Below are 6,534 nucleotides of genomic sequence, written 5' to 3'. Positions count from 1 at the left end.
CTCTTGATGGCTGTGTGGCTGTCCCCTGGTGTTCTCTCTCCCCCTTTTCTCCTCCTTCCCTTTTCCTCTCTTCTAATTATTCTCTCTGCCCACCAGCCCTGTCTATCCATCTCTCCTGCCTAGCTATTGACAGTTCAGCTCTTTATTAGACCAGTCAAGTGTGTTGTGCAGGCAAAGAAACACAGCTTCACAGGGTTAAACAAATGCAACATAAAAGAATGTAACACATCTTCAACTAATATCCCATAACAGCTGAGAGCTGCCATATGAGTATTGGGAATTGACCCTGGGTCCTCTGCAAGAGGTGCCCATGCTCTTAACAGCTGAACCATCTCTCAAAACCCATGAAATAATAATTTTAAAAATTAGAAAAAAGAGGCACACACACCTTTATTCCCAGCACTAGGGAGGCAGAAGCTGGCTGATCTCTTCAAGTTCGAGGCCAGCCTGGTCTACCAAGCTTGTACCAGGGCAGTCTCAAAAGCCACTGAGAGACAGATTTGATAGCAAGGGCCAAGAATGTGGTGGTGCAGCACATAAAGGCGCTGGTTATCAAGTCTGATGACAAAGTTCAATCCCCTGTGGAAGTTCATTCATTACTCATGAAGGAAGAACATGATCTCCACAAGGATAAACACAAGTGCTAGGATCAAAGGCTTGAGACATATGCCAGTCTTGTTTGTTTTAGCCAATAAAAAGTCTTACTAAAAAGTACCTCTAGGGGCTGGTGAGATGGTTCCTCAGGAAAAGGTACCTGACAACCTGAGTTTAGTGCCTGGGGTCCACACTGTGAAAGGAGATACTCTTGCAATCTGTCCTGGAACAATGCCCACGATGGGCTCCTGCATTAATTAGAAAAGACCCACAGGGGCTGGAGGGATGGCTCCATGCTGAGGAGCACTTGCTGCTGTGCATGTGCACAGGTAAGCCCACAAAATATTTTTGAGACAGGGTCTCATTGTATATCTCTGACTAACCTGGAATTTGATATGTAGACCAGGCTGTCCTCCAACTCACAGAGATCCACCTGCCTCTTCTTCCTCGGTGCCAGGATTAAAGGCAAGTGCCAGCATGCCCACCTCACACAAAATAAGTTTTTGTTTTTGGTTTTTGAGACAGGGTTTCTTGCTTTGGAGCCTTTCCTGGCATTCACTCTGGAGAACAGGCTGGCCTCGAACTCACAGAGATCTGCCTGCCTTTGCTTTCCAAGTGCTGGTATTAAAGGCATGCGCCACCAACTCCAGGCCACAAAATAATTTTAAGTGCAATTTGAAAATCCTGTATATATTTATGTAATCAAGTACGTGTAATACCATATTGGCATCTTGGACTGGTGTTTTTTCTTTGTCCATTTGTACCCTCTGCTCTACTTGGCTTTCTGTTACTGGGATAAACAACATGACCAAAGGTGACTTCAGGAAGCAAGAGTTTTTGCTATCCTACAAGCTATATAGCTCTTCAATGAGGGAAATCTAGGCAGAAGCCTGAAACAGTAAAGAAACCAAAGAAATTTGATGCTTGCTGGTTGGTTCCCTGTGGCTTGCTCTGCTACCTGCTTTTATACAGCCCAGCCCTCCTGGCCCAGGGATATACTACCCACAACGGGCTCCTGCAACAAATAACCATCAAGTTTTCTCTGCGAAACAGTCCTGGATGTCCTGAAACTTGCTCTGTATACCAGGCTGGCCTTGAACTCAGAGCAATCCCCCTTTCTCTGACTCCTGAGTGTTGGGGTTAAATGTGTGCACCAACCATAGACCCACCCCTTTCTTCTTTTTTTAAATTACAAAATTTGACAGATGTGTCTTCCTGTCTGCATGTACATTTTTGACTAAGCTCTTGCCTGGTACCCACAGGTGTGTGTGTGTGTGTGTGTGTGTGTGTGTGTACGCATGTATTTATTTATGTGTCTGTATACCTAATGGGGGGCTAAGTTTTGGAGGATTCTTACCTATCTTCACTTATGTTGGGAGTTAGGGCAGCAAGTGGTTAGCATGGTGGCAGGAGTAGGAACTTGAGATACCACATTTTCTTTTATTGGTTTTTTGAGACATGGTTTCTCTTTGCAACATTTGGTGCCTGTCCTGAAGGTTGCTGTGTAGACCAGGCTGGTATGGAACTCACAGAGATCCCCCTGCCTCTGCCTCTCGAGTGCTGGGATTAAAGGCTCCAGCCATCACTCCCTGGCTCAGTTATGTTTATGTGTTTCCTGCCTTTAGAATGAAAATAACCATGGTTGTTTTCTGTTCTGTTTTTTGAAGTAGCATCTCCCATATCCCACGCTTGCCTGATAGTAGCTATAAAGCTGAGGCTGGCCTTAAAATTTCTACTTAAGCAGCCAGTGTGTAGTGGTTCATGACTCCATTAGCATCCCCACGCTACTCCTGTCACCCTCCTCCTAAGCAAAACACTCACCACAGCTTCTGGAGTCTGCAGGCTGGATGTATCAGGCCTTTCCCCAGCAGCCACAGGACCCTGTCTCCCAAGTCTTTGAAGCTCATGTCCAGTTTTCAGAGGCAAGAGTTTAGTTGGAGCACATGGGCAATCCATCTGCATGCATCTGAGCCCAGCTGGCAAATTCCCAACCTAGAGGAAGGGATAGCCAATGTGAGTTTGTCCCATGCCTTTTGGTTAGGTCACCAGGGCTGGGCTTACATGCCAAATTCCTATGCTGGGTGCAGGGAAATGGCCTTGCCCACCTTTGAGAGAGACAAGGGGAGAAGTCAGAGAGGAAGGCAAGACAGAAGGCAAGGGACAGGCAGCTCACAATTGGCTGTAACTCCAGCCCTAGGCAATCTAAACTTGTCTTCTGGACTCTGTGGGTACCAGGCAAGAGCTTGGTTAAAAGCATACATGCAGACAGAAAGCCACATCTGTCAAATTTTGTAATTTAAAAAAAGAAGAGAGGGGTGGGGCTGTGGTGTGGCACACATTTAACCCCAGCACTCAGGAGGCAGAGGCAGGGGAATTGCTCTGAGTTCAAGGCCACCCTGATCTACAGAGCAATTTCAGGACATCCAGGGCATAGAGAAACCTTGATGGTCAATTGTTGCAGGAACCCATTGTGGGTAGTATATCCCTGGGCCAGGAGGGCTGGGCTGTATAAAAGCAGCTAGCAGAGCAAGCCACAGGGAACCAACCAGTAAGCAGCAAATTTGTGTTTTTTTTATTGTTTCAGGCTTCTGCTCAGTGAAGAGCTATATAACGTGTAGTATAAAATAAACTCTTGCTTCCTGAAGTTGCCTTTGGTCATGCTGTTTATCACAGTAATAGAAAGCCAAGTAGAATAGAGGATACACTTTTTCAGTGGTATTTGTTCTGAGACATGAAAGATAAACTGTGTGTGTGTGTGTGTGTGTGTGTGTGTGTGTGTGTGTGTGTATGTATGTATGTATGTTTGTATGTATGTGTGTATGTATGTATGTATGTATGTATGTATGTATGTATGTATATGTGTATGTATGTATGTGTACAGTGTTCAGCTGGCATGTATGCCTGTGGGCCAGAAGAGGGCAAAAGATCTTATTATAAATGGTTGTGAGCCATCCTGTGGTCACTGGGAATTGAACTCAGGTCCTCTGGAAAATCAGCCAGTACTCTCAACCACTGAGCCATCTCTCCAGCACTCCGCTGGAAACTAAATGTACAGCAGAACAGAAGAGAAGTTTTAGTTGTGTCAGTGATGTGAATGTAAAGACACTGTGGCAGGAAAACTTGACAGCAGGATTCTGTAGCTAGAGTTGGTGAGGGAATGGGTGGGTCCACAACCTCCATGGACAGATAAGACAGGGGAAGCATGCTGAATCAGGAACTGCAGTCACCAGAGGGTCTGCAGTTTGCAGTCTGGGTGCCTGAGGCTGTCACTCAGAAGAATCACCCCAGGATCAACAAGGTGGTTCAGGCCCAGGTCCACCTCAGTCAGGGTCTGGTTCAGCACCAATGCTCCTCAGCACAGAGCCATCCCTCCAGCCCCTGTGGGTCTTTTCTAATTAATTCAGGAGCCCATTGTGGGCATTGTTCCAGGACAGCTTGCAAGAGTCTCTCCTTTCACAGTGTGGGCCCCAGGCACTAAACTCAGATTGTCAGGTACCTTTACCTGAGGAACCATCTCCGGAGCCCCTACATGTACTTTCTAGTAAGACTTTTAATTCTCTAAAGCAAACAAGACTGCAATATGTCTCAAGCCTTTGGTCCTAGCAATTGTCGTTATAATTGTGACGATCATGTTCTTCCTATCTTAGTAATGAATGGTTGAACTTCCTCAGGGGGTTGCACTTTGTCACCAGCCTTGATAGCCATTGTCTTTATCTGCTGCACCGCCACCTTCTTTTCCCTGCTATCAAATCTCTCTCTCTCTCTCTCTCTCTCTCTCTCTCTCTCTCTCTCTGCAGACCAGGCGGGGCCGGAACTCACAGAGATCAGCCAGCCTCTGCCTCCAGAGTGCTGGAACTAAAGTCATGTACCAGCAACACCTGGCCTATTTTATCTAATTTTTAAAATTATTTTATCGGGTTGAAGAAATGGTTCAACTATCTAGAGCATGGGCACCTCTTGCAGAGGACCCAGGATTCAATTCCCAATTCTCACATGGAAGCTCACAGCTGTTATGGGATATTAGTTGAATATGTGTTACATTCTTTTATATTGCATTTGTTTAACCCTGTGAAGCTGTGTTACTTTGCCTGCCCAACACACCTGACTAGTCTAATAAAGAGCTGAACTGTCAATAGCTAGGCAGGAGAGAGGGATAAACAGGGCTGGTGGGCAGAGAGAGTAAATAGAAGAAGAGAGAGAGGAAAAGAGAAGGAGGAGGAAAGGAGGAAAGAGAACACCAGGGGGCAGCCACACAGCCACCAACAGAGTAAGAAGGAAAGAAAGAGATAGAGACTAGAGAAAGGTAAAAGCCCAGAGGCACAAGGTAGATGGGAGTTTTTTAAAGATTTGTTTATTTATTCTGTGTATAGCATTCTTCCTGCATATGTGCCTGCCCTGCATAATAGGAGAGGGTACTGGAACACATTACAGATGGCTGTGAGCAACCATGTGGTTGCTGGGAATTGAACTCAGGAACCTGAAGAACAGCCAGTGCTCTTAACCTCTGAGCCATTGCTCCAGTCCCTGTAGATGGAATAACTATGCACAGCCATCTGCAACTCCAGTTCCAAGGGACCCAGCACCCTCACACAGACATACATTCAGGCAAAACACCAATGATCATGAAATACAAAATACATAACATTTTAGCTGGGCGGTGTTGGCACATGACTTTAAACCCAGCACTTGAGAAGCAGAGGCAGGCAGATCTCCTTGAGTTCAAGTCCAGACTTGTCTACAGAGGTAGATCCAGGACAGCTAGGACTACTCAGAGAAGTCCTGTTGGGGACCTCTTTGGGGTGTGCTGTTCTTCTAGCAACTAAGGGTGACCCACAGTGCCCTCAGGATCCACCGTCTGTCTTGTGACTAGGTGTTTACTTCCTAGTTCCCTCCTTCCACCTAGACCTTATGCAAGAATGTAAATTATCCACACATTGAGGGGGGTTTGGGGGCATGGAGCTTGATCTGAGTAAATTTACACTGTGGCTGCTGTTAGTATATAAACCTACATCCCTTAGAAATAAAAAAGCCTCCTTGCAAGAGTGACCATCTGTGTTGTCTTTATCTAATCCTCAGATTCCCTTGCCAGAACCCATGAGAAGGTTGTAGCACTGGACATTATGACAATTGGAGGTCCCACAGGTCCCACCAAGATTTGAGAAAGAAGGGCAGACACCAAAGTATCAACCGGGAAGACTTACCAGCATTAAGGTAAGGAACGAGTGTATTGAAGATGGGTGCGGCTAGTTCTTACTCTCTTATGGGGAAACAATTGGTCCAATTATCCAATAAGCAGGACACCAGTATTAAGTACAAGACAACAACAGACTTTAAAAACTGTACATGAGGTCAGCCCTTGGTTTTTAATCTATGACCTTAGTATTGTTGATGAGGAGCAGGTGAGGATAGACCTGTAAAGGGCATTACAAAGAGATTTGCCGAATGCCATACCAACTGTTACTTTTTCCATGTGCCCTCTTGTCAAAGAAGCACTTCTTAGTAATATTATGGAAGTGAAAAAGCAGGTTGAGGAAGCCAAGGCTGCCTTGACAGAGGCTCAGAACCAAGAGTCTTAGGTCACTTCAAGCTTCTAATGACACTTCCTTTGGGTCCTCTCCCTTGTCTTCAGGGGATGAGACTAAGGAAAGTGAAGAACTGGAAAGGTACATTAAATTAAAACATAAGGTAAAAAAAATAATGTTCCCTTGAGCTCCTGCTCGTAATTCTAGTGCTCTCTGGTTTTCTTCGGCCTTTCCTGAAGAGCAGAGGGGCACAGTGATGTTCCCAATCATAGAGATAGTTGTTCCCCAAGGCTAGAATCAGAGAGCATTCCCCTCTTAATTTTAAGGATATTAAACAGCTGAAAGAGGCAGCTATGGCTTACAGGCGTCATGTCCCTTTTACTCGGACCATTTTTGAATTCTTTTGGGGCTTGAATTC

Source organism: Cricetulus griseus, unplaced genomic scaffold, assembly GCF_003668045.3.
Source record: "Cricetulus griseus strain 17A/GY unplaced genomic scaffold, alternate assembly CriGri-PICRH-1.0 unplaced_scaffold_1, whole genome shotgun sequence".
Taxonomy (NCBI): Eukaryota; Metazoa; Chordata; class Mammalia; order Rodentia; family Cricetidae; genus Cricetulus; species Cricetulus griseus.
Note: the sequence above shows the minus strand (reverse complement) of the source record.